Genomic DNA, 26695 nt, shown 5'->3' with positions numbered 1-26695 from the left:
CTTTCTGGTACATCCTTTTGGCGACTCCTCTTCCAGGCTCAGTTATATCTGTCTTCATTTCTCCTACTCCGTAGAGGAAACTTCTACCTATTGTGACATACAGGTAGGAACTGTGGGGCTGTGCAGGCCCAGAGCTGGGGGCTCCCTCACCCAGGGCCTGGGAGGACCGTGTGACTTGTATCCCTGGTTGTTCAGGTTGGATGGTTTCTTGCAGTTTCATTTCTGAGTCTTAAAGTGACCCAGCCTGTAAAAGCAGCCCCATGTCCCCAGGCTGGACCAGACTGCTGACGCTGCCCCATTTGGGACAAGAAAGGTGACCTTGTGCCAGCTGGGCGCTCCGTTCTCTGGAAGTATATATATTTTAAACATGGAAGCTGTCCAGTTAGTGTTTCTTTTTTCTTTTTTCTTTTTTTTTCTCCTAGCACATTCTTTGAGTATTGGAAGTGTATTCTTTGACTGGGTGGAAGTCAGTTGACAATCCTGGGTTTGGGGGCTCAAGGAATGACTCCAAAGGTCATGGGACCTGGGTACCCCACCCTGGGATTCCTCAATTACTTCCCCCCACTTACCCCCACTCCCCCCCCCCCCTTGTAGCAGCTTAGGAATGTGAAGAAATAACACCCGGTCCTGAGTTAATGCCGGTATATTTCATTTGGTTATAGGATGGTTTTACAGTGAACATCACTAATGCGGGTGTATTTTATGGCTTTTCTGTGTGTTATCGCTGCAACTGGATTCATGGGATCATGGTTTTTCTTTTCTGTTTTCATTTATCCCGTACCCTTTTTAAAAGATGTTCTGAGTCCTGGCCCCCACACCATCTTTTCTTTCCCCTCCAAAGAGGATGAAGCTAAGCTTTTGGGGGCATCTGGTTTGAATGAGGGGGTGGAGGTCCTGCCTAGCTCTGTTTGTGGGGGGAGGGAAGAGGTGGGGCCAATGACCGCTCACATGTAGAAAATTGCCCATTCCAGGATGAGGAATCGGCAGGACTCTCAGGATGAGCCGTGGAGGGTGGGCTTGTTAAAGGTGTCTTACAAAAAACTTCTAGAATGGCTGGAAGCCAGGTGCTGCTTTGAGGAAGACTCCTCCTTGCTCAAAGTTCAGAAAAGAGTGTGGATATAATTAAAATATTATAACCTTGTGATGTTCTGAAGCAGGAAAATTTTACATATCAGCTGCGGAGTGCTTAGACATCCATTAGAGCCCTTGACAGCTTGACTCACCTAAATGCGCTATCATTTAACAATGTGTCAAAATCCCCCTTTCTCCCCGTGACAGCCGTAAATAAGCTATCAGCTTTGTTGGTGATTCCTAACTTTGCAAACTTCCCGACACTCTGTCGGAATGGGGAGGCAACAGAAAGGGTTTGGTGTGCCACTCCAGGCCAGCAGGTGGGGGGACTAGAAAAGGGGGGGAGGAGGGGCAGGTAGAGGAGGTATATGGGATCAGAGAGACCTTCCAGAAGCATCTCAAGGTTAAGCCAAGACCCAGGATGCTTTCAGTAAGTCTAGTGGACTGGTTGGCCATTCTGTCTGCCTTCCTGGTTTCTGATACCTCACGACAGGAGCCTTTCCATCAGAAAGACTGGAAGGAGACGTTGAACATAAGGGGTCCAGCCATTGTTTCTGGGCACCCCCCCTCCCCCAGTCCTGATTTCTCACTTAGTCAGAAACTGCTTCTCAAAGATGGGCTCCCTGTTGGTCATGAGCAGAAAATTAGTCCACCCTCTCCACCCCTCAGCACTGTGTGTGTGTGTGTGTGTGTGTGTGTGTGTGTGTGTGTGTGATCTTAGGATGTCATTTTAGGAGGGGACTGTTCAAGGAGTTGACTGAGCACTTTGGTATCTGGACGGCTTGCACAAAGCTGGTCTCATGGATACGGGGTGGGGTGGGGCTACCTGCCCATGCACACAAATAAAATAATTGGCTCCCACTGTTTCTGTCTCCCCTTTCTCCTTTCCTTTTAACTTGCCCATTAAAAGAGGATTCTATCTTCAAACTTGACACTCTGCGAGGTAACCTTTCTTCTGGCAGATGGTGTCTTACATGCGAGCACCTTAGCTGGTCTAAATTTGGGCCTGGTTGATGGCAGTCGGGGGCTGCCCAGAAACAGTGGGTTTGTGTGCCTTTTTCTGCAGGGGGATCAACTGCCAGCCAGTTCCTGGGTACCTGGTGCTGAGACAGGGCCTGGTACAGGTCAGGCTCAGGAGGGGCATGAGGCAGTGAGGTGGCTTGCCAACCTCATTCTGGTCTTGGAACTTGTGTCTTTTTGGGGTACAGGGGTGTAGGTAAGCCGGTACCCCAGATCTCTCAGATGACTGAGCTATGTAAAGGTGCTGAGGTAGAGATGGAGGGTGTGGGCTCTTTCTGGACCAGTTCTGCTGGCTTAGTCCCGCCTTGAGCCCCTGCTATGGCTGGTTTGTTGGTGATGGTGGGGGCTGTTGACCCTTTACGCAATTATGTTTTGGGATAAGAAGTTCTCATGGTGGAGTTCACTGTAGACAGGGCCTCCTTGACTCTTGGGCAGTGTTTCATAAATCGTGAATGATTTTTTTTTATGTCGCATACATTAAACTTTGAATGCCGTTCGTTGTTCTGTCGAATACCGTGTGACCTCCCCCATCCCATCTCTGCCCCCCCTCACTCTGCTCTGCCCCTCCCAGTGCACAGAACCCACCCCTACCCTACCCCATGGCCTTTGTACATGCATTTCCCTTGCCTGGAATACCTTCCCCACCTTTCTATGGCCTCTGTTGCCCCCAGTCTCAATAATCACCGTGGCTTCTCCAGAAACATCCAAATAAATATAACAATTTCCTCTATTTTATTTTTTGTGTGTGTGTGCCTTTTGTGCATGCCCCTGTGTGTGTGCAGGTCCATGTGGATGTGCGTGGAAGCTGGTGGTTGACATCAAGTGTCTTTCTCAGTTGCTACTCATCTGAGTTTTGAGGCAGGATGTGATAGTTCTGATTGTTAATGGACACAGCCTAGAGTCTTTGTGTGTGTGTGTGTGTGTGTGTGTGTGTGTGTGTGTGTTCTTGGCTGGCCTGGGACTTGCTCTGTAGACCAGGCTGGCTTTGAACTCAGAGATTCACCTGCTTCCCAAGTGCTGGGACTAAAATCATGCAATGCCTCTTACCCCCCATGTGTGTTTACTGAGCAAAGGTATACCCTGGGTTTCTAGGTACCTTGCATTTCCCCAGTGGTTGACCTCAGAACTTTCTGGGTGTGGTGGTTCTACACATCCTAAGTACCAGTGGTCTGCCACCAAGTGTGACCACTGTCTTTCACAAAAGGCCCAGAAAAATCACATACATTGAGGTCCCTGGTGTACCTGTCTGGAGCCTTAGCCAATGAACATTGAATGGGCATGGCTGGATGCAGCCAATATGAACAAAGATGTGTGGCTAGCCATTTGTTACAGGTCAGTAAAACTTTATTCACACAAGCAGGTAGCAATAGCCATGGGTTGGCCTGGAGACTGAGATGTCTGCCACATAGGTGATCGAGCAATCTCTGGCTTTTCCCCTTTCAAGGATGAAGGCGTCTCCTCTCCTTTAAGATGGAAGCCCGACTCTCCAGGATGGTGACAGGTTCCCAACCTGGCTTGGAATCTTGTCCTCATCTCATCTGTCAGCTGTGTGACCTTGGGCGGTGACTTAGCCTCTCTGTGCCTTTCTCTCTCTTTCAGTGGGACTGTTAGTATTCTCCTACTACACGGAGTACGGCGGTGTTCAGCAGAGCGTGGGGCGTGCGATCATGCTTTGTAAGTGCCTCGTTCCTTCTTAGGTATTTTTAGAGGGTGTGGGAGCGGCAGCCAGAACCAGAACCTGCTGGCCTGGCAGGCTGTCTTAAGGCTTTTTGGGTGTTGCAGTATGCTTTCCCAGTCTCATGCAGACCGCCTGCAGAGGTGACAGAGGTTGCAGCATGGAGCCCTGTCTGACCCGCAGACGAGTCTGTCTGTCTGTTTGTCTGTCTGTCTCTCTGTCTGTGTGGAAGAGTCAAGATGGGAACTCTTTCTGATGAAATTGTTGGCATTTAGAACACGGGTGATTTTAACTCAGAAATGCAATGGCTTCCGTTCTCTGTGGATGAGGGGCTTTGACTGTTGGGTGGGGACCAGCAGGAAGGGATGGTCCCAAGCTGAAGGAATAGCCAGCACAAAAGCTTAAAAGATCGGGGGTCCACGAGGGTCAGGACAGCTGGGGGTAGGGGTCAAGATCACTGGCTATCAAGGTTGCCATATCCAGGTTGTTTGGTTGCCTTACCTTGTATCAGAAAAAGACCTCTTTTAGGAGTGCTGTTGCTCCTGAGGGTCCTGTGGAGAGAGATGGTTGTGGTACAGAGTCAAGTGGTCCCAAGGCTGCCTGCTCAGACCCCTTCCCACCCCCACCTTGTCTCTGCCATCCTCTAGACAAACCAAACTACAGTTCCCGGATATACATTTGCTATTAAAAAGGAAAGACAGGATAAAAAAAATCAATCCCCGGGTGCTCTGGTCTGAGTTGGTTGTCTGCCCAGGGTGCTTGGAGCCCAGCGGTGCTTAAGACTGTGCGAGCCGCCGCTGTCAGTCAAACTGAACAGGACCAAGGGCTCCCTTGGAGCCACTCTGCTGAACTGGCTAGTCCAGCCAGCTGCTGAGATGTGGGTGCCGTGGCTGGGGAGACCGCAGAGATCACCTGGGTCTCTTCGGTGAGGCAGATATCCCTGAAAGAACCGGCTACCACCCGACAGCTTGTCATTCAGTACCCATTGTCCCAGTACCGATTGTCCCTCATGAGCGTCTGTGGGATCGGCCGGATGTGTTGGGCTCAAGTTCTCTGTCTGCTCTTTTCTGGCTGTGTGGCCCAGGTTGAGTCACTTAACCTCTCTGAGCCATGGCTTCTCATATATAAAGCATGGATAACAGTCGGATCCCTCAGACTGAGGTAATACACCCAATAGCTGGGAGCCCAGCACACAGAAGCATGAGAGAAAGCTGAAATTTATAACTGCTATTGTGTTACTCCATAGACGTGAGCTTACCACTCATGGGGACACTAATAACGATAATTAGTAATTATATAAACAATAGAATAACAACATAATTAATATGGCTTGTAAACTGTGTGGTAGAGGATACAGATATTACGTCGATGCTAGCAGGAAGGCCGGATACCAGAGAGCTGTGAGGTGACAGGCAAGAAGGCAGACACACACACGTACATCTGGGCCCTGATCTGGTCACCAGACATTGGGAATGTGACCAAGGAGTCATCTGCACCTGGCTTCCTGGAAACCATGAGTCTTAAGGGGGGATCCGAAAGCCACGGCAGTGACTACTCACCAAAGTGGGATCAAGGTGTGCAAAGGCCCCAGTGGGCAGAGAGCACACACACACACACACACACACACACACACACACACACACACCACAGAACTAGAGGAGGGCAGTTTTACCAGCTGTCTAACACCGGAAAAGCCTTTACAACTTTCTTTTTTACCCAATTACCTCGCTTCCCCCACCTCCCCCTTCTTAATCTTGTGACGGTGCATGGCGCTGCCAGGGTTCAAATCCCAGCTCTGCGCTCACTGCCTTGGGCGACTGCTTTCTCTTGTGAGGCAGGTCGGCATGTTGGTAGCTCGCTGGTCAGGGTTGCAAGGCAATGTCTTGTAGGGCTCTGGCTTTAGCAAAGGTGTCAGAACTTAAGTGTTCTCTCTGGAATGGCCGGCCTCAGCCTCTGCGGTGAGCTGTAGGGCAGCTGGGACAGGCCCAGTGCATTTTCTATGCTGTGTATGCCATCTTCATGTGTGCTTCCTGGAGGCAGCAGACAAGAAAGTGAGGTCACTTGCCTAGGGCTCCCACTCCCACGGAACACCCTGTAAGATGTCCATCAAATCTCGAGGGAGCTGTCACCATCCGTGTGCTCTGCGGTCTGGTGTTGCTTGGTCCACAAGCCCCATGTAGTTCAGCCTTCACCTTTACATCTGTCTCCCTCTTGCCTCCTGCCTTCCCCGTATCTGGCATCTTCACTGGTTCTTGGGAGCACCCAGCCTATTTCAACCCCAGGCCCTTTGCACTTACTGTTTGTCCTGTTCCTTCCAGAGCGCTTTCCTTTGGCTTGCCAATCTCCGCTTTTTTTTTTTTTTTTTTTGCAGCCCCCATTTAGAGAGATACTTATCATCTTTTCTGAAACACCCCTACTCTGTTCTCACCATTCATTCATTCATTCATTCATTCTTCCTTCTCTGTTCCTCCCCTCAGGGAGTCATGTCGGAGCACTTGAGCTAATGGAAACCGTTTAGCCTCAGGCCACTGGTGAGCCTGGTTTATCTTTAGCTCTGTGCATCTTGCTTTAGAAACTGGTGACCCCAATTCGATCCTGGGCGGTGGCCCCCTTCTAATTAATGTGCCTATGAATTAATTTCTGGTGGCTGTGGGCCACCTGTGATGGTTTGCCAGCCTCAGTCACAACTCAGAATGCCTAGGGACAGCTGTCATGGGGAGCAGACATAGCGAGGTAGCATTTTCCACTAGAAGCTCCCGCAGAGCAGCCCAGGCAGTTGAAACTTAGTCAGTGACTCTAGAGCAGCGGTTCTCAACCTGTGGGTGGCCGAAGACCATGGCCAGACACCTTACCTACATTATGACTTGTAACAGTAGCAAAATTGCAGTTATAATGTAGCGAGCGATGAAAATAACCTTATGGTCTGGGGTGGTGTTGGTGATTACCACAACGTGAACCGTATTAAAGGGTCACAGTGTTAAGGAGGTTGAGGACCACTGTTCTAGAACATTCCCGTGTCTGGATGGACAGTGAGCGCTACCCACTGTCCAGCCCACCCCTCCCTCCAGTGTGGGGCTACATGGCGCCCCAGTCCCGTGGTCTGTGTTCCACAAGATGAAATTCCAGGCTGGCCTGATAATAAGCAGCTATTGATTCCTGTTGTGGTCGTTATCAAGATTTATTTAGTCAATATGGCCTCCCCGCTCAATAAATCGTGTCGTTGATAAAGAAGGAAGGAGACAGACTTGTAGGCTGTATTAAAAAAGTTTTTCAGATTTTCTTTTAACAGCTGGCTCCATCCCCCATCTCCCTAAGTGTCTCTGTAGCTGCAGCACCTGCTGGTGAACTTGACACCCCTGGATTTGATGTTATCGCTTTCCTTCCAGGATCTGGTTCACTCCATCCCACCAGCACTTCCCAGTCTTTTGGTTACAGTGCAGTTACCCTAGACTATAGATGAAGAGTCTGAGGTCCACAGTGGTCCACATACCCAAGGTCATTTAAGACTCCATCCCAGACAGTCTGGCTGGGGGTGTTGGCTCGGAATTTGTCATTTGTGCGGTAACTGGCAAACTGTGTATGAACTAGGTGCTGTGAGCAGGCACTCGGGCCAGGTGGGGGCTGGAGGGTGCTGGCCAAATTGATGCCTACGTTCAGGACCTGAAACAGAAGAGAGGGGTGTGTTGCAATCAGATGCGGGCGTCTGTCCACACAGGGTGGTGATGGAGGCAGCCCTGTGTGACTGAGGCTCAAGCTGTAAGAAGGACTCGGTTAGGCAGAGTACAGGCAGAGGACACTCAGCCACAGGCATCTCCCTGCCCTGGGGCGGGAGGACCACACCAGACTGCAGGGCTGAGGGTTGGAATGTGGACTCTCTTCTGAGGGCTCATGTGTGTGAACGGTTGGTCCTCGGCTGGTGGCTCTCCTGCTTTGTGAGCCAGGGCCCTCTGGGAGAGGAGGGTCGCTAAAGGGTGTGGGCCTTGAGGGTTAGGAGTCTGGCTTCAATGTCTGTCCACCCTGCCTCTTTCCCCTGAGATTCCCGTGAGGCTGCCTGCCACCGTGCATTCCCTGATATTATGGACTGTGCCCTGTCATCCAGAGTAACCCTTCCTCCTCCAAGCTGCCCATCAGGTATTTGGTTACAGTAAGAAGGAAGAACACAAGGTGGGTTTGTGGTGGGGGCTAGCCCCATTTTTCTGTTCCCCTTCTGCTTAACCAACTTCCGGAATGTCGTCTGTTCAGACCGTTTCTGTCCCTAGCTCTTCCACCCACTCTGCAGCTACTTCCAGATCCACCTCCTCACGTTGTCCCCCTCCCAAAACCCCCACATGTCCTCAAGGCCCCCACGCCCACCTTTTCCCCTCCCACCTCTTGATGTCACTTCCTGTTTCTATTTCAGGCCCATCACTCTCTAGTGACTTCTAAGTTGTGAATCCCTCTCAGTGTCTCTTCCCTTTGTCCCCTGGGTGACTTGTCATGCCCATCCATCTTCTGGGTGGACTCTCTGTTCTCCACCTCTGTCTCCCAAACCTCCCGACTCGGCAGCTTTCGTTACATGTTTTCAAACCTATTTGTCAGTACCTTAAAAATGTTTTTTTAAACATTTACTTAATTTTATCTGTATGTTTTATATGTATGTATGTATATAATGTATGTATGTATGTATGTATGTATGTATGTATGTATAAAGGACTATGTACTTCCCTGGTGCCTGTGGAGGGTGTTAGATCCTCTGGGACTGGATTCTCAGGGTCGTCAGCTTTAACCTTATAAAGCATCACATACAACCACAATGCATGCTGGGATCCAAATCAAGTTCCTCTGCAAGAGTAGCCAGTGCTCTTAACCACTGAGCTGCCTCTCCAGCCCCTGCGGAGATTTTCTGACCATGTGTGTGGTAAAGATGTCTCTAGTTCCAGATGACCAGAATTGAGTTCTTCTCCCCTGGGCCTCCACTGGCGGACCTCTCAGATGCACAAGACAGAAACTATCGGCTCCTTGTCTCCGCCCTCTTTCCTTCTGTCAATCATACAGTCCAGGGGTTCACTTCCCACTAGCCATGAATCACATTCTCACCTCCCTTCTCCACCATTGGCAACTGGCCTGAGTTCTGGTCATCTCCACTGGACTTTGCTTTCCCAGTTTGTTTTCTCGACTGCCTTTGGCTTCCCTTCCATGCTCACACAATGGGGTGCTTATAGATCCAGTAAGAACCAGCTCCAAAGGGCCCTGTCAGCTTTTGAGGTCACGTCCCCAGGAATGACTGAGCCTCCACACGCCACTCAGGGTTTGTAGCGTTGGTGATCCTTTGCCTCCTGCATTGAAGTCTCCAGCTATTGTTGTTTGGTTGTCTGTTTCTCATTCTTTTGCTTTGTTTTGTTGTTCATTTATTAGGTGCCTGTAAGTTTATAAGGATTATGCTTTCCTAGTGGATAGCCCTTTATCTCATTAGCTCATATTTCATTCTCTAGTCATAGTAAAAGGTTTTATTAAAGTTTATTCTATTTCCTATTTGAAAACTCTTTTAAAAATTGTGTAGATATTTATAAGCAATTATGAGCTGTCATATGGGTGCTAGAACGGAGCCTGGGTCCTCTGCAGGAACAGTACATGTTTTTTTAACTGCTGAGCCACCTCTGCAGCCCCTATTTAAAACCTCTCTGTGGAGCTTTCTACTTTTGCTCTATTTGTATCTTTGACTCTGAAATGTCTACTGTAGATCATGTGCAGTTTTTAATCCGGTCTGAAATCCTTTGCCTTTTGATTAGATTCTTTAACCCACTCATACTTAGTGTGTTGTGGATGAAGCAGAGCTTGTATTTGCCATTATTTCTTTTTGCTTCCTGTATGCCAGGTATCTGCTTTGTTCCTCCTTTCTTTTACTGTTTTGAGAATTTTCTAATGTAGCATTTTAGTTTAATGATTTTTTTTTTAATTGTTTGGTTTTCTTAGTAGTTACCTACGGTTTGGTTTGCTAGATTCATTTTAGCTCATCAAATTCTGGCTCAGGTTTACTGCTATTTGATTCCTTCATGCCCCAGTTTCCGCACATGCACGGTAGGTTCCCTAACACTGAGCCATACCCCTGTTCCCGGCCTCTTCTTCGCCTGATCCTGAGCCACGTTCCTTGTTCTTTCCACTTTCTAGCCACAGGCCTCTGGCAGATCCCCCTGCCTCACACTCCTGGCATATTGACACACCTCCTGCACTGTGACACACTTTTCTTTTTCCCATTTTACCCCCATTGACCCCTTCTTTCCCTCTAGTGTTTGCAAAAATGGTTCACTAGGAACCTGCCCTGTGGGTGTCTTGTCTCTGCTCACTTCCTGTCCACAGTGCAGTGAAGTTCTTCTGCCACATGCTCCCATGGCTGGGATGCTCTGCAGGCACGTGGGGCCAACGGAACCCTTTGAAACCATGAGCGGAACGAAACCTCCTCACCCTGCCCTTCGGTAGCTTAGTGATATTGGTCAGAGTGATGAAAAAAATAAAATGGTGGGCTGCCAATTAAGCCCACCTCCCCTGTGGACTCCTGTCTCCTTCAAGATTGGATTTCTTTTGTATCTTGTGTGGCTTTGAAGTCACACACTCTAGGGATCCACTGTTGGCAGTTCTGTGACTATGTAGAGGTGATTTTGCTTTTTTTTTTTTTTTTTGATCTCAGTATAGCCTGTCTGGAAAATGGGCAGGATTTACAACACCACAGATGGACAAGGTGCAGAAAAAAAATTGGTTTTTGAAAACATGTATAAATATGTATTTTAAATTACGTGTGTGTGTGTGCGTGCGCGTGTGCTACAGTCTAAATGCAAAGGTCAGAGGACAACTTGCAAGAGGTCAGTTCTCATATTCTACCATGTGTGTTCTGGGAAGTGATCTCAGGTCATGAGGCTCGGCAGCAAGCACCTTTACCCCCTAAGCCATCTTGCCAGGTTCCATTTATTAGCTTTTATTTTGTTTATTTGGATTTAATGAGCAGTTAAACACTCAGTGCTTCCTAAATGCCCCCTCTCAAGGGATTTTAGTCCCATAGCAGCCTACGCTGTAGACATGGGTAATCTCCTCGGTTTTGGGCAGAGGCTGCCTGAGCCCAGAGTCTGCACACAGAGGCTTGCTTACCTGTTATCGCTGTAACTGGGGACTGGCTTCTGTTTGTCCAGCTGCTTCTTTCCTCTGCTAAAGCCACTTTGTGTGGCTTTACACGACAGTGTGCAACCCACCCACCTGAGACAGGTGCCTGGCAGGAGGGGGAGCCAGGGTAAGAGTCTCCACAGGTGGGCACCTCCATCTTAGGAGGCTCAGGTCCCTAGAGCAGGAGTCAGGGGATATCCGAGTCCTTTTCCTGTCCCATTACCAGCTGAGGTCACTGGACCCGATCCCTCAGGCCAGCAGGCTGGAGCCTCTCCAAGCCAGCCTGGCCCTCGGAGGCAGTCCTCCGCAGCCTCCACGAGTGAGGGAGTTGGTCCCACGGCTTGTGGCCTACTTTGAGAACTAAGCTCTGGAAAAGAATCCTTTGGAGCGGGAGCCATGCAGGGCTCTGCTGAGGCTTCTGCAGTGTGGGGCCCAGCTGCTTCCACCACCAAGGGAGGCAGCCCCCTTCCCTGTGTCCCAGATGCCCCCTCACACCGTGGTAGTGCCCTGGGTGGATGGGCCAGCCTGAGTCCCACAGGGAAGTGATCTTAGCTGAGCCCACTCCCTCTCTGGGGACGTCAGCGTGTGGATCGGAGGCTCAGCCTCCAGTCAGCCCAGTCAGCTATGGGTGTGTGTGTGTGTGTGTGTCTCAGTTTGTCCTCTACCCACTGTTTTCTGGCCTCTTGACTAGACCTTGCACTGTGTCTTGTGCTTCCGGTGGCAAATGGTGCTCTCTTTGGGAATTGTGTTTTTCAAGGTGTTCAGTGAAGCAAGGGACATCTCTGTAGATGTATCAGTCAGCCACCACTGTGTAACAAGATGCCCAAGAATGACTATAGACGCTCAGGGTCTGTCAGTCAGGAATGAGGGTAAAACCCAGTTGAAGTGGCCCTCACCAGTGAGAGTTGGGCATCAGCAGGTAAGATTCAGTTAGAAGTGACAGGACGCCTCATGTTTTGGCTGCCAGGATGAGCCTCAGTGGCCCGCAGAGTTCTACCATGTAGCCTGCCCTGTTGCTTCCTTCTCACCGCGCAGTGGTCAGGTTTCCAGAGAACAAGGTGGGGACTTGGCTTTCATTATCCAGGCTTGGACAACTGTTGTCACTTCTTCAAGTTTGCCTCAAGCAATAGTCAGTCCAAAAGGAAAGGAGGAGTGTCAGTCCTCCTGTCTCACTCCTGTCACATGTTCCATGGAGAGCTGGGGAAGGGAGAGCTGTGTGGCTGGCATCTTGGAAGAGATGTTTTCTATAGGAAGGCTGGTGCTGATTCATAGACTCAGGTCTAAGGATGGCAAAGTGGCTGAGGGAGACAGAGGTGATCTAGATTGTGTGGAATGACTGGAAGCAACAGGAAGTGGCCAAGTAGGGAGTGGGACAGAAGAGCCTGTGAGGGGAGGGAATGTGATGAGAGATGGCCAAATAGGAAGTGTGACAGGGATTGTGTGAGGGGAATGGGTGTGACAGGGATTGTATGAGGGGGAATGGGTGTGACAGGGATTGTGTGAGGGGAGTGAGTGTGACAGGGATTGTGTGAGGGGAGTGAGAGTGACAGGGATTGTGTGAGGGTAGTGAGTGTGACAGGAATTGTGTGAGGGGAATGTGTGTGACAGGGATTGTGTGAGGGGAATGTGTGTGACAGGGTTTGTGTGAGGGGAATGTGTGTGACAGGGATTGTGTGAGGGGAATGTGTGTGACAGGGATTGTGTGAGGGGAATGGGTGTGACAGGGATTGTGTGAGGGGAATGTGTGTGACAGGGATTGTGTGAGGGGAATGGGTGTGACAGGGATTGTGTGAGGGGAGTGAGTGTGACAGGGATTGTGTGAGGGGAATGGGTGTGACAGGGATTGTGTGAGGGGAATGGGTGTGACAGGGATTGTGTGAGGGGAATGGGTGTGACAGGAATTGTGTGAGGGGAATGTGTGTGACAGGGATTGTGTGAGGGGAATGGGTATAACAGGAGGTAAGGGTGAAGTGAAAGTCACAGGAAGTGGCTAAGGAGGCCAGTTTGGCTTTGCCCCAGTCTGCCATGATGGCAATAATGACGTAATGGAGATGCTGAGAGCACCGTCACTTCACTCTCTGACCTGTCCCCATGAATGCCTTGGTGTGACTGGCAAGTTCTCAAATGGGGAGCCAGGCCTCATCCAGCTGCCCGGACTTCTGCCTTGGCCGTCTCTCACTGCCTCTTCTCGCTCCTCCTGTGGGTCTTGGTGCTCCCCACTCCCACAGCAGCCCCCCTTCTTCTCGAAAGCTCGACTCCCACCTCAGCAGCCTGGAAACCCTCCAACTACCACACTTCTCTTCAAATAAAAGCAGCTAATTAACATTATTCTTTAATTATTGCCTTTATCAACAAGGGGTCTGATTGCTCCAGCAGGGTAGTCGCTTCCCCTTAAACTACTCAGGCGAATGCTTCAGTTCCTGGTGCTTTTGAAATGAATTTGATGTCATCTGCCCAGAGTCACTTAATGGGGACGCCTGGGTAATGACTGAACGCACTAACTCCGTTAGCAGCCCTGGAAGCATGTAATTTGGCCCCTCAGGCAACCGCACTTTGAAAATCTCTGGATAGTTTTGAACTCTCTGTTCTTAATTAAATATGCAATTTTTCACGGTAACCAGGTTAATTCTTTTGTGTTGTGTTGTAATGCTGTTAGGAATTTTCATAGTTCTTATTAAACATTATTCAGGCATTGTGAATTCCATAATTAAAAAAAATGAAAAGAACAAAGCTTGATTCCCTCCTTTCTTTTTTTTTTCCCTGGCTAATTTATCAAATGAATTTTGCAAATTTTTCTTTCTGTCCCCAGACAGTGTGGCAAGTGTTTTAAAGGGGAAGGATTTAATTGCCCTGTAGGGAATGGCTGGTTATGAAGGATTTGGTTGTTTGATTAGTAAACCCAGTTGGGACCGGTCTAATACTCCATGATCTTAAAAATTGTCTGATTGTGCCCTCTCCGAGGAGGAGCCTTGCTGCTCCCGCCCGCCCGTCCGCCCCTCACAAGTTTGATTAAGAAGCGGTGGGGAAGAAGAGCTGCCGTGTTGACTTTACTTTAAATTGAGGATCTTGGGAGATTTTTTTTGCCCTCATCCCCCTGGCTGGGGAGGGAACCGGAGAGACAAAGACAGAGATGCAGAAACACACAAATGAGAGCTGGGTATGTGGGACACCCCCCCACACACCCACACCCACAGAGACGACAATAGATAGACACACAGATACCAAGACAGAAGGATTCTCAGATCTCAGCTTCTGTGAAAGATGGAGGGTGGGGTCTGTACCCTCGTAAATGATGACCCCTGCCCCCACCCCCACTAGCTAGCTGGAGAGGCAGCTCCTAAGCTGGAGGGAGCTCCACTGTGCAGGGAGGGGAGGGAAGACCCATTTCCATTCTGGGACTGGGACCTGTTCCCAAAACATGCAGCCTGCCCTACTCTGAGCGTGCAGTTAGCAAAACACACAGGGGCCCTAAGTACCTGTAAGCAGGCCAGGCGTCCCCAGGGAGAGGGGTCTGACAGAGAAAGCCAGGCCCTTGGCGTGCTGAGCCATGGGACCTTTTGTTTCCAGAGAGGCCACCTGCTTTTGCCTCAGTTTTCCCCATCTGTGGAATGGGGGGGGGGATGACTCCTAGCCCTTTCTTGCTCTCCTGCCCTCCCAATTCTGTGTTCCTACAAGCACACATGTATCAAAACACATGAGCGCACAAATATGCACACAGGTGTACATGCACACACACGTACAACCCCGCGAGGTCGGCACAATGCTGCCTGCAGCTGTAGTCTGTCTATTTTTATTCCGGATCCAGTCACTGGGGACAAAGAGAAGCCTAGGAAGATTTCTGGGATTTGGGGCAAGGAGGGGGAGGTACAGACCATGGAGGGATTTGGGGAAGATTGTACAGCTGCAAGGGAAAGAGGGTACATTTATACAGGGCTTCCAGTACAGAGAAGGAGGCGTGGCACGGAAGCAAGGTTTGGAGAACTGCTCTTTATGGTCCGGTCCACTGTGTTCCGTGAGACCGTCAATTTTGGTCTGGTCTTTCACTGAGCAACTGGCTGTTGTTTGTTTTGTACACATCGCACCAGTTAGAGCAAGTTTTCCTAGCTGGAGCCCTGGTGGCCCTCTTCCACTGTCCCCAGCCCCAGGCCAGGGCTCAGGCGTCTTTACCTTGTTCTGTTAGAAGGGCTGGAGGCTCTCTTGGTCAAAAGCCCAGTGGTAGAGGCAGGTGTGTACCACTCTGGGCCCTGTTTCCTTCTCTGTGAAAGGGGTCTTTGATTGGGGACAGTTGAGTGAATTTTATACAGGCCTAATGTACAGTAGGTACTCTGTAAGTGCTAGCTGCATGGTGCCCAGGCTGGTTGTTCCTCCCGCATCCCCCAGGGTACAGTGAGCACTCACCAACTTCAGGAATGTTGAGCTGGTTGTTTGCCTAGGCTGGTACATGCGTTTCTTGGGGTGGGGGGGACTCATGTGTAGTGCAATCCCCTGAAGGGAGCCCCGTGTGTATTGCATACGTATATGCACATACCTAACTACGTCAGAGGAGTGTTCGTTCAAGGCCGTTCCAACGGACAGTCTCGCTGATCTTACTGTGTGATTAAAGATTTATCTCGGGCCGGAGAACACAGCACCTGGAAGTAGATAAAGTGATGTCATATATGAAAGATGAGAGAGGTTGTATGCCCAGCTCAGCCTGGAGGAAGCGGAGTGGGAATGGGGTAGGTAGCGATGACGTCATTCCTTCACCTGGGGAGGGGCCAGCAAGCTTTGCTTTGCATCTTCTCACTGCTAGGCAGCCAACCACACACACACACACACACACACACACACAAGCCAGCGATGCCCCTGGGGACCAAAATAGACTTGCTCTCTGCCCTCATGGAGCTGAGGGTCTCCATGGTGTTTAGGAATAAACTCCTTGAATAGACCATGGATCAAATAATCACACATTTGAAATTGCATCTCATGCTGAGGGCTTGGGTGCAGGGTGAGCTAGGAAGAAGGAAGAGCTTAAACTGGGATCAGATTTAGTCTTGGTGTCAGGGAAGAACTCCTGGAGCGACAGGATGGAGTAGTCCAGGGAATCAGCATGCGCAAAGGTCTTGGGGCGAGAAGACATGCTTGTAGTTCTAGGGAGGGGAAGGAAGCTTGGTGTGGCTGGGCCCTCACTGGGAGGGCCCCCAAACAGCCAACTATGGCTAGGGGGATGGACAGTCTGACTCTGATGAGACTGGTTTCCAGTTCTGCTGAAGTCTTTATCTGGGACAGAAGGGGACAGTGTCTGCAGAAGTTAGAGGAATGGACAGGGGCTGGAGGGTGCTGGGGCTCAGAGCCTGGGGTAGGAGGAGTGGCCAGTCAAGGATACTGAGCCTCCACACAGTTCATCTGGAAAATCGAAGAAGGCAGCAGACCAACTCAGGGACAGGAATGAGGCACCTTCCCTGCCCAGGCGGATGGAGAGGGCCGTGGTTGGCTTCTCCACAGTCAAATGTAAACTTTCTGTTTCTTCCTACCATTTATAATTTACTTAGTGGTTTGTAATAAAGGGAAAGATTTAAAAAAATCCACCATTGCTTGAGACATCCGACCCACGGGACCAAACATTTCTATACGTGTGCATGTATGAAGTGTGCTAACTCTCCGGGCCCTGCCAGAATAGGATGTCCTGTACTACCGGGACTGGGGTACCTCCATCCCTTGGGGTAAAGATGGCGTAGTGGCTTTGTCTTAGTTAGGGTTTTACTGTTGTGAACAGACACCATGACTAAAGCAAGTCTTCTAAGGACAACATTTAATTGGGGCTGGCTTATAGGTTCAGAGGTTCAGTCCATTATCATCAAGGTGGGGACATGGAAGCGTCCAGGCAGGCATGGTGCAGGAGGAGCTGAGAGTTTTATATTTCATCTGAAAGGCAAACAGGAGAAGACTGGCTCCCATATGGCTATGAAGAAGGTCTCAAAGCCCACCCCACAGTGACACACTCCTTCCAACAAGCTCACACCTCCTAATAGTCCCACTCCCTGGGCCAAACATGTACAAGCCGTCACAGGCTGCCATCTCTAAGATGGTGGTATACACCTCTGGTCTGCCTTGAGGTCCAGCTCTTTGGGTGTGGTCACTGTGGGGCTGGATGCTCTGTGCCAGTTGCCATCGGGCTAGAGAGATTCCCTGGTAAGTAGCTGGGATTGGGGGATCTGGGGTTCTTGGTGGTGGCCCTTGCATGTTAGCATCATGGTCATCCTGGAATTCTGTTTCATGGCGGCATTTTGAGCTGCAGACTTGCTGCCGGCATTTAATGGTTCCTTCTGAACCCTTTGGGCTATTGAGTAAGTGCTGCCCATTTTTAAGAGTTGGATAAATGTGTCTTTATGTCAGGATGTGTCAGGTACCAGCTACATTGGTATCAGGGAGGCTCCAGGCAAGAGGCTCAGGCCCAGGGGAACACACATCTCTCCAGAAGTGGCCAGCTCATCCCCGATGGCGTTGGAGACAGGTTTCTAACATGCAGGCTGGAGTTAGGAAGGGACCTGCCTTCAAAATCGAGGCAGAGGACCTGGGGAAATGGCTCGGCAGGACAAGCACCTGTCACACAAGCATTCAGATCAGGAGTTGGGGTCCCAAGCACTCCTGTAACAACCAAGACATTCCTGTAATCTCAGCTCTGGAGGTGTGGAGACAAGAGGACACTGGGAGCTCAGACCAAATAGGAGAACTCCAGGGTTAGTGGGAAAACTCTTAAAAACAAAAAAATTAAGGAAGGCGGGCAGAGAGGTGGCTCAATGGTTAAGAGCACTGGCTGCCCTGCCAGAGGTCCTGAGTTCAATTCCTAGCAACCACACGGCAGCTCACAACTGTCTGTAGCTCCTGTTCCAGGGAATCTGACACTAACATACAGACAACACACACACACACACACACACACACACACACACACACACACACACGGTGGGTGCCAGGCAGTAGTGGCACACACTTTTCATTCCAGCACTTTGGAGGCAGAGGCAGGTGATCTCTTGAGTTCGAGGCCAGCCTGGTCTACAGAGTGTGTTCCCAGAATGTTATGGATTACATAAATGGGTCTCAACCCCGTTAGGAGTCACATATCAGACATCCTGCATATCAGAGATTTACATTACGATCCATAACAGTAGCAAGATTAGTGTTATAAAGTATCAACGAAGTAGTTATGGTGGAAGGGGGGTCACCACAACATGAGGTGTTAAAGAGTCGCAGTGTGAGGAAGGCTGAGAACGGCTTATTTAGACAGCAAACACCCCACCCTTCCCCGGGCTCACTTGGTTCCCAGCTGCTGGCAGTTCTAGGTTATTGGGAAACCTTTAAGAGGTGGAGCTTTACGGGAGGGAGTGGGGGTGGGGTTGGAGGTTGTTTGGCAGAGGCTCGGCCACTCACCCCTGCCTCCGTGGTGCTGCCTGCCTGCCTGCCTGCCTGCCCCTGTACTGACCTGCATCCCTTCCAACTGTGAGCCAGAGTCAATCTTCCTCCCCTAAGTTACTTTTGTTGTCGCAAAAAGAAAAGTAACCACTAGAGTCTGTGGGTAATAAGCCTGTTTTTAGAGGCTGCGGGTCTGATCCTGCTTTTGTTGGGGGTTGTAACTTTGGACGGAAAGTTCATCTTAGGTAGGATGGTTTCCCGGTGAGCGGTGAGCGCTATAGTCTGGGCGGACCCACATGCCGGAAGTCAACCGAGTAAATTCTGTTGATTTTGTTACCCGAATACCTTCTTCTTGCCTAACCGCTTGCTTGACTCTGCCCTGTGGGAAAGCGTGTGTAAATAAATACTGGGTGAGCCAATGATGGGGTGTGTGTGTGGGGGAAGGGTTGGTCTGGGAAATAAAGCCCAAAGATCAGAGGTCATTCACCCACATGCTGTTTGCTTTTACTAAATGTCCAGTAGTATTAACAAGTAAGAACAATGTTTTTCAGTAATTTCCTGGACAAGGTGGTTTTTTTTTTTTTGTTGTTGTTGTTTTTTGTTTGTTTGTTTGTTTTTTCCGAGAGACCGGGTCTCTTTGTGTAGCCCTGGATGTCCTGGAACTCCTCTGTAGACCAGGCTGGCTTCAAACTCAGAGACCCACCTGCCTCTGCCTTCCAAGTGCTGAGGTTAAAGGTGTGTGCCACCGGCTTGGCCCAAGGTTCTTGGGACCTGTACTGTCTGTGCTGTCTGGGAATCAGTTTGTTCAGGGTCTCTTAAAAACCTATTGAGTCAGCGTCCCTGGGGCGAGACCTTGCAGTCTTGAGCCTAACAGGTCACCCCAGGTGATCCTACTGTCCAAACCCACGTGAGTCTAGAGCTTGGCTCCACGTGTGTGTCTACTCACGGTGCCAGTCTCCTCTTCCAATCCCAGTAGAGAGGTCTCTTGCCTCTCTGGGGAGCTTGATTCCCCATCCAAGGGTTTTTCCTCACGGTCGTGGGGTCAGTATGTGGGTAAAGAGCAGGGGTCCAGAGTCTATTGGTGTCAGGTTCCACTCCTGTTCTGACTCTGAATAAGCTGTGTGTTTTCCACATGGCCCTGTGCCTCTCTGAGCCCCAGTTTGTCCTTCCTGTGAGATGGGATGAGATGGTGGGCTTGCCCACTCATGGAGGACCTGCTGAGCTCTCAGTGTGTGGTCCTGTTTGTGACTGGCCTTGCCTTGTGAGATAGCTTCTGCGATCATGGGCTTGGGGATCTCTACCTAGTAAGGTGGGCAGATCTTTGTGCACTTTGGGACCAGCAAGTGGGCAGGGGCCACGGAGTGGCAGAGATACCTTGACTTGTCCCCCATGCCAACCCCACTCCTGGAGTGGCCATCACACATCCTAAGTCTCCCTCAGATCTGTGACAACCGAAGGAGATAGGGGAGCTGTCATTCCCACACCCAAATTCCCACACCCACATGTCATGCCCACAGTGATTGATTAAAGGGGAAGTCACGTGGCCCAAACTGGGCCAATCAGAGACTTTCCTGGTATTTTTCAGTTGGCTCAGGGAGGGGAGTTTTTCCTCTCTTGATGAGTTCTTGAACCAACAGAAGTTTAGAACAGCTCGTTCTGTGAGGACACAGTGAAAGCCACCTGCATGGAGTGACCGAGAGATTCAGGTTTGAGTCTTTCCTGAGGCTGTTGTCTTTGTCTCCATAGCATGGCCAATACCTGGGTCCTTTATGTATTTAAATGTCTTTATATTAAATTGATACCATCTGTAATCAGAAACACACACAGACACACACGTGTGCTCTAATTTCCCATGGAAGTTTCTGGAAACTCTTGGCCATTCCATGTTGTATGATCATAATTTCTCTAGGGGTAATCAGAAGAAAAAAAAAACCACTGGTGCACTATATTGTTTAGAGATCTTCATACCGATGATAGGGACAGCGGAAACAGCCCATATCTCAGCTTCCTGGTCTCCAGGGGTTTGTGAATCCGCTTCCCATGAGAACACCTATGCAGCGACTCAGTCTTTGAGTCCAGGTCCCGGGCAGAGCTGTAGCACAGTGTGAAGGTTTCTATCCTCCAAGGGTCTTCCAGTGTTCAGGGATGGCTGTAGGGGCTCCCCGAGACTGCTCCCCCTTACCCATCTAGCATAGGAGGTATGTCTCTCTGGGTGTAGAAGTGGACTGAAGACACCTCATTCCTAGCATCTGCCCAAACCCTTCTCACCTACTGCCAGCCTGCTCTCCCCATGTGACCTTACGGGGGATTGTTGTGATCAAAGTCATTTCTCAGGCTTCAGTTTCCCCGACCGCCTTGTCTGATTCTGCCAGGATGGCTTGTTTCTCCTCATCTCCCGTTCTCCTCTCTCTTGGGTTTATGATGGGTTTGGCCGCTTCAAACCAAAACAACTCGGAGGGCACAGGAAAAAAAACATTCTCATGTATGGAGTGACAGGGGGACAAAAGCCAGCAAGCTGTCCTTTGAAGGCGCTTGTCAGTGAGAAGAGCCAGGTGTCACCCCGTGTGACTGGAGATGCCTGTGAGCTTTTTTCTCCCTCAGAAAGCCTTCAGCTCAACCTCTGGGCTCTCAGGGGGCCTGAAACCACATCCGTTTTCTACAGAGATGAAAGGAGAATGGCAGAGCTTCTGTCTGGCCTTAGCCATGGGCACCCAGCAGGGACCCTGAGGCTGTGGCTTTTTAAGTGCACCTGCTCTGCCCCTGTTTGTAATCTGTGTGGCCGTATGCCACCTCCAGGAGGAGCCCAGAGAGGAACCAGGGAGCTAGCCATGTCTCTCCATGCTCTCCTGTGGGTATGAAGGGAAATCTTCGTGTTTATGTGGCTCTGGAGTCAGACTTGGTCTGGGTTCAGATCCTTACAGAGACGGCCCTGGCACTTCCCTGAACCTCTGTGCCCTCATCTGCAGCTAGACTAGCTGCAGGGTGTGGTGACTGTAACTTGGATGAAGGATTTTTCTTTTTAGGTCGCAGTGCAGGGGATACAATGTAGCATGGAGGGAGAAACATGGCAGCGAGAGCCATAGGTGGTTCTTCGCTTGCACCTGGGATCAGGAATGGGGTCAAGATGTAACCCATAGGCCCACACTGTTCCCCTTAATTAATAACCCCCCTCTCATGAGGCTCCACCCCTTTTTATTAGATGGATATTTTACAGTTGTTTTCTTCAGGTCTCTTCTTTTCTTGGCATGGTCTTTTGCAGAGCAGACAAATTTAATCTTCATTATTTACTGTAAAGGATTGATTTTCTTTCATTTATATGACTGTGTGAGTATATGCACATGCATGCAGTGCCCATGGTGGCCTGAAGAGGGCATCAGATCCCCGGGAGCTACAGTGACAGCTGCCTGACTTGGGTACTGGAACCATACTTAGGTCCTCTAGAAGAGCGTCTTAACTGAGGAGCCATCTCTCCAGCCCTCAAGCTTTTTAATGTAACGAAGCCAAACAATCATTCCTTTCAGGTCTTTGATGTTGGGTCTGGACCATCATCACCGGGTCCCAGGTCATCCAGGCAACCTCCCGTTCTCACACAGCACAGTATACCTATGTTCTGTCTGTTTTGAGTTGATTTGGGTGAAGGCTGGCAGGTCTTGGTCTGGATGTGGGGCTGTGGGCTAATTCATCAGCACCATCTGTTGAATGACTAATCTCTTCTTCCTCACGGTGCCTTTTCTCTTTCCTCAAAGCTACCTCAATGGCATTCATATTGTTCTTTGCTGGGCTCTGTCCTTCCTCTGCCATGCTGACTTCATCACTGCAAGTGTCTGGAAGTCTGAAGGTTTTTCTCCCTCAGCTGTGCATGGGGCTTTCCAGGTCTTTTGTCTCTCCATGGGAACTTGGATTTTGATTGACATTTTTTTCTTTCTCTTTTCTCTTTGTTTTTTTGTTTTTCCTTCCTTCCTTCCTTTTCTTTCTTTCTTCCTTCCTTCCTTCCCCTCTCTTTCTTTCTTTCTTTCTTTCTTTCTTTCTTTCTTTCTTTCTTTCTTTCTTTCTTTCTTGAGACAGGGTTTCTCTGTGTAACCCGGGCTGTCTTGGAACTTGCTCTGTAATTCAGGCTGGCCTTGAACTCACAGTGATCAGGCTGCCTCTGCCTCCTGCATCCTGGGATGATAGGCGTTCTTGATGGACATCTCATTGAGCCTGCAGACCCAGTCAGGAAGAGCTGATACCTTGATGATACTGAGTCTGGCTGTCCGTGAACATGGGATATCTGTCAGTCTACTTAGCTCCTTGTCTCCATGCATGAGACTTTCCCAGTTTTCCTCTTCCTACTCCAGTGTAAAATTTGAAGGTTCAGTGTTCTCTACACAGAGAAGATAGATGTGTTGGAAGCAGCTGGAGGCTACCCTTGGCTGCTGGAGATGCCACCCTACTTGGAAATCATTGTGAGTGTCTCCAGCTATATCTATCCACATGCTGTCCAGAGCCAGCCAGGTCTCCTTACACATCCCTAGGGGATGCTTCATGTGTAGGGACACCATCATCCATCCAGGAAGGCCCCCTCATTCATTGGTTGATTTTTGAGACAATGTTTCACGTAGTCTGAGGTGCCCTTAGCAGTGCATGAGTGTCTCTTGATGCAGAGGGATGCATGGGCATCCCTGGCAGAGGTCACAGTTCCTCAGATCTAACCATTGGCCTGGGTGCTTGGTGTCACTTGCTTATGGGATCCTCACCAGGTATAGGGAGATCCTCTGTCAGGACAGACAGAAATGTCTCCAGGGAAACCCCCAAGGAGAAACACTGTTGTGTAGGGAGACCTGGCTGGCTCTGGATGCTCATAATGATTTCCAAGCAGGGTGGCACCTCCAGAAGCTAAGTGTGGTCTCCAGTTGCTTTCAACACATCTATCTATCTATCTATCTATCTATCTATCTATCTATCTATCTATCTATCATCTATCATCTATTTAAATGTTTGTGTATGTGTGTTTGTTTGCATGTGTATGTGTAGGTGAACCAGAGGAGGATGTCAAGTGTCTTGCTCCATCACTCTTTGCCTTATCCCTTGAGACAGAGTCTCTCACTGAACCTGGATTTAGGTTGGCAGCCAGCAAGCTGCTGCTATCCTCCTGTCTCAGCAACCACCCACCTCCAGCACTGGACTTATAGGTGCTGTTCTAGTGAGCTTCAGCTGTCAGGTTGACATAGCCCATGGTCATGTCTGTGAGGGATTGTCTTGATTGAGGATTGATATAGGACGGTACAGTCCACTGTGGGTGGCACCATCCCTAGGCTTGTCCTTGTAAGTGAGTGAATGCTGTTCATTCATGGTCTGCCTCAGGTCCCTGCCTTGGGTTCCCTCGACAATATACTGAACCTATAAGATGCAGTACATGCTTTGGGTAAAACTGTTTATCGCAGTGAATGGATGAAACTAGGGCAGATGCTCACGGGTGACCACACACGCTCAAAGGTGGGTGCTGGGGATTCAAACTCAGGCCCTCATGCTTCTGCAGCAAGTGCTCTTAGCCCAATCCCCTTTGATACATTGTCACCCGCTGTGCTTCTGATGTTTGCAGAGTGGGGTACCATGCTTTAAATGCCATTACATCATTCCTCTTTACTCAAGGGTTCACATCTTTTATATCTATTGTTTGGTTTTTTGATTTTTCAAGGCAAGGCTTTTCTGTATAGCCCTGACTGTCCTGTAACTCTCTCTGTAGACCAGGCTGGCCTTGAACCCACAGAGATCTGCTTGTCTTTGTCTCCTGAGTACTCTGGCTTTTATTTATTTAAATTTTGAAGACAGGGACTCATGTAGCCCAGGCTGCCCTCAGAATGTTGCTGAGGAGAAACCATTTGTTCATATGGCATTGGGGACTGAAGCCAGAGCATTGAGCATGTTCAGCAGGTATCTGCCACCCGAGCCACACCCCAGGTCCAGCCATTCCTGCAGAGACAGCAGTAAAAGAGTCAAATCCACTTGCCGTCTGTGTAGGCGCTGTTCTGGCTGTCCTGGCTGTGTGACTTTTTTTTTTTTTAACTGCCTTTGCCTCTCTGTGCCTCAGTTTCCTCAGTTGTAAAACAGGGGCCCTAAAGCCATTCACCTTTATTTTTGATGATTGCGTGAGTTGATCGATAAACACTTGGCATGTGGGAATAGGCCTTTCCAGGACAATCGAGGTGCATTGGCCTAGAGGCTGTGGCTGTTCTGTCCTGCAGAGGAACTGAAATTGACAGGAGACCTTCAGTGAGAGGCTAGAACAGAGATCAGTATTGCTACCAGGTAAATAAATAAATAAAAACACAAATAAATAAATCTATAAGCATAATGACCAGTAATAGTATAAATACCAATTAGAGGATGCCTGGTTAAATTGGAATTTTGAATAAATAATTCTAGGGGGCTGGAGAGATGGCTCAGCGGTTAAGAGCACTGACTGCTCTTCCAGAGGTCGTGAGTTCAAATCCCAGCAACCGCATGGTGACTTACAGCCATCTGTAATGAGATCTGATGCCCTCATATGAGCGAGCGGGGGGCCTGGAGCAAGTGGAGTCCGTATCAAGCAGAGCTGGAGCAAGAGGGAAGAAGGGGGGAAGAATAAATAATTTTTACTGCAATTACATCCCACAAAATATTTGAGATATAATTAACAATTAAAGACAAAAATCAGTGCGTCAATTCTATGATTCACAGTGACGTGTTTGTTTATTTTCATGGATGATTTGCTTTCTTTAGTTTATTTATTTAATTTTACCTTTGTTTTCAGTTTTGAGACAGTGTCTTGCTCTGTAGCTCAGGGTGGCCTCAAACTTAAAGTCCTCGTGCCTCAGCTTCCTGAGTATAGAGTGGGATTTAGGTGGCTGGTTGGATCTGGCAACCCCCTTACCTTTAGTCTCTCTTCCAGGCATCAGGGTCACCATCCTAGAGGCTGTGTCCTGGCCCGTCTGTGTTTCTCATTCGATGCCGTGAGCTTTAGGAGCTCGTGGTCTCTCCCCATACCCCTTGTTGCCCAGTCACAGGCCCATGTGCTTCCTGACCAGGATGCAGGCCTGTGAGTTCTTCAGGCCAGCATAGCAGGATCACATGTGGGTTTACCTGCATCAAGAGGGTCCCACGTGGGCTGCGCCCTGCAGTCAGCTCTGGACTGTGGATGAGCAGGCTGGCACTGTCTGCTCATCACTGGCAGACGCCGGAGCCAGGCTGGGGACATCCTAGCATGGGCCTCTGAAGCTGAACCTAGGTTGCAGGGAGACGGGCTGTGGGCAGCCAGGCTAGCATTGATCGCAGTTCTTGGAAGGCCCATCACGAGGACAACAGGAGGAGAGTAAACAGTGCTGGTGGCCAGCAGCCGCCAGGATCGGGCCAGCTCACTTCTAGGGACTGGCCAGTACTGTCTGTCCATTGCTATCGAGGACGCAACATCATCCCTTCCTCCAAGTCTGAGGTCTCCTGAGACCCTCTGGTCAGGTAAGGTTGGGCCTGGCTCAGAGTCCGGCCCCTGGCCCCCCAGGATTGCCTTTTTCACCCTCCCCTTCCCTTCTGGAGCCTCGGGGGCTTCTGGCTCCTTTGTTAATTCATCCGCCCTCACTGGACCCTCTCCCAGGCTTGGCAACACTGTGCTTTGTATAGAGGGAGCATCTTCTTGCCTTAGCCCCTAACCCTGGAGCTGCCTCCTGCTTGGCCCTGGGGGTCAGGCTGGTATCTGTGTTGCCGTGGGCTGTCACCCAATGGATGTCATAGTGACAGCCCGAAAGGGCCCGTGATGCGGGTCCTGGAGCCTCCCACGCAGATTCTGCCTTGAGAAGGACATGGGTGGCTGCAGATTGCAGTGACTGTTAAGAGCAGATTCTCGGGTCCTGAAGGGTCTGCGGCAGGAGCAGCCTGTCAGTGGTTTCCTGGACGCTCAGGCATTTCAGTGGCTGGTGGCACGGAAGCCCCCGCAGGCATTTCAGTGGCTGGTGGCACGGAAGCCCCCGGGGGCTCTTGATACTGGCTCTTCTGGCGTGCATGTGTTGCAGACACGCCTGTGATTCTTTGGGTTTTGTGTGTTTGTCTGAGTGTTTATGGTCAGTGTTGAGCTGGACTGTGGGAAGAGAGTCATGACCTTGTAGGTCTCAGTACTGACAAGCCCAGGTTTGGAAAGGCCTGATGTTTGGCCTGGGGTCCAGGGTTTGCTGTGTCCCAGGCAGTATGTTAAGTGAGCCACATGAGGCTGGTATTTGTAGCATCCCAGTTTAATGGAGAGTGCTGAAGCACAGAGAGGTCAGTTCTCTTTTCTGCAGTCACACAGCTGGTAAGTGGTAGAGCTGGGTTTTGAACCCTGCACTTGGCTTTCAAACCCTATCGCAGACGGTGAAGGTACCCTCTGGGGTTCCTGTTGGATTCTCATGCCCTGGAGCA

At 49.9% G+C, this 26695-nt stretch overlaps 1 protein-coding gene across 12 annotated transcripts in view; it reads left to right on the top strand.

The window, feature by feature from the left end:
* The window catches only part of Cux2 (cut like homeobox 2), a 191166-nt gene that overhangs the window by 2494 nt on the left and 161977 nt on the right, over positions 1 to 26695 (top strand). For 11 of the 12 annotated variants that reach the window (XM_076922742.1, XM_076922734.1, XM_076922732.1 and 8 more), the window contains exon 2: positions 3691 to 3765. The exons of the other annotated variant lie outside the window; for it this stretch is intronic. The gene's annotated coding sequence lies outside the window, so the exon portion shown is untranslated. The remainder of the gene's footprint in view (positions 1 to 3690; positions 3766 to 26695) is intronic. 12 annotated transcript variants of the gene reach the window in all.

This window comes from Arvicanthis niloticus, chromosome 24 (genome assembly GCF_011762505.2).
Source record: "Arvicanthis niloticus isolate mArvNil1 chromosome 24, mArvNil1.pat.X, whole genome shotgun sequence".
NCBI classification, from domain to species: Eukaryota; Metazoa; Chordata; class Mammalia; order Rodentia; family Muridae; genus Arvicanthis; species Arvicanthis niloticus.
Note: the sequence above shows the minus strand (reverse complement) of the source record. Positions and strands in the feature narration are given on the sequence as shown.